This window comes from Neophocaena asiaeorientalis, unplaced genomic scaffold, assembly GCF_003031525.2.
Source record: "Neophocaena asiaeorientalis asiaeorientalis breed wild unplaced genomic scaffold, Neophocaena_asiaeorientalis_V1.1 scaffold47, whole genome shotgun sequence".
NCBI lineage: Eukaryota > Metazoa > Chordata > Mammalia > Artiodactyla > Phocoenidae > Neophocaena > Neophocaena asiaeorientalis.
The window spans coordinates 1,734,442-1,736,069 of NW_020175399.1; positions in this window are offsets into that span (position 1 = coordinate 1,734,442).

Sequence of the window (1,628 nt, forward strand, 5' to 3'; positions counted from 1 at the left end):
CTTATTTTTTCTTTTATTTTTAGATTCCATATATATGTGTTAGCATACAGTATTTGTTTTTCTCTTTCCGACTTACTTCATTCTGTATGACAGACTCTAGTTCCATCCACCTCACTACAAATAACTCAATTTCATTTCATTTTATGGCTGAGTAATATTCGATTGTATATATGTGCCACATCTTCTTTATCCATTCCTCTGCCAATGGACACTTAGGTTGGTTCCGTGTCCTGGCTATTGTAAATAGCTTGCAATAATTTAAATGAAAAATCTCTGTCATCCCTTTCTTTTTGTTGTGTTTCCTCTGTACATAAATTGTGTATTATTTCTGGTTGACTTTAATATACTCTCTTTTATTATTGATTTTGAAGAATTTGATTATGATGTGACTTCTTTGTTGTTTCTTGTGTCTCAGGTTTTTTATCATATTGGATTTACAAGTTTATATCTTTTTATAAATTTTTCTTATTTTTTATTTTTTTACATCTTTATTAGAGTGTAATTGCTTTACAACTGTGTGTTAATTTCTGCTTTATAACAAAGTGAATCAGTTATACATATACATATGTTCCCAAATCTCTTCGCTCTTGCATCTCCCTCCCTCCTACCCACCCTATCCCAAAGCACCGAGCTGATCTCCCTGTGCTATGCGGCTGCTTCCCACTAGCTATCTACCTTACGTTTTGTAGTGTATATATGTCCATGCCTCTCTCTCGCTTTGTCACAGCTTACACTTCCCCCTCCCCATATCCTCAAGTCCATTCTCTAGTAGGTCTGTGTCTTCATTCCTGGCTTACCCCTAGGTTCTTCATGACATTTTTTCCCTTAAATTCCATATATATGTGTTAGCATATGGTATTTGTCTTTCTCTTTCTGACTTACTTCACTCTGTATGACAGACTCTAGGTCCATCCACCTCATTACAAATACCTCAATTTCGTTTCTTTTTATGGCTGAGTAATATTTCATTGTATATATGTGCCATATCTTCTTTATACATTTATCCGATGATGGGCACTTAGGTTGTTTCCATCTCTGGGCTGTTGTAAATAGAGCTGAAATTAACATTTTGGTAAATGACTCTTTTTGAATTTTGGTTTTCTCAGGGTATATGCCCAGTAGTGGGATGGCTGGGTCATATGGTACTTCCATTTGTAGTTTTTTAAGGAACCTCCGTACTATTCTCCACAGTGGCTGTATCAACTTACATTCCCACCAACAGTGCAAGAGGGTTCCCTTTTCTCCACACCCTCTCCAGCATTTATTGTTTCTAGATTTTCTGATGATGGCCATTCTGACTGGTGTGAGATGATATCTCATTGTAGTTTTGATTTGCATTTCTCTAATGATTAATGATGTTGAGCATTCTTTCATGTGTTTGTTGGCAGTCGGTGTATCTTCTTCAGAGAAATGCCTATTTAGGTCTTTAGCCCATTTTTGGATTGGGTTGTTTGTTTTTTGTTATTAAGCTGCATGAGCTGCTTATAAAACTTGGAGATTAATCCTTTCTCAGTTGCTCCATTTGCAAATATTTTCTCCCATTCTGAGGGTTGTCTTCTGGTCTTGTTTATGGTTTCCTTTGCTGTGCAGAAGCTTTTAAGTTTCATTAGGTCCCATTTGTTTATTTT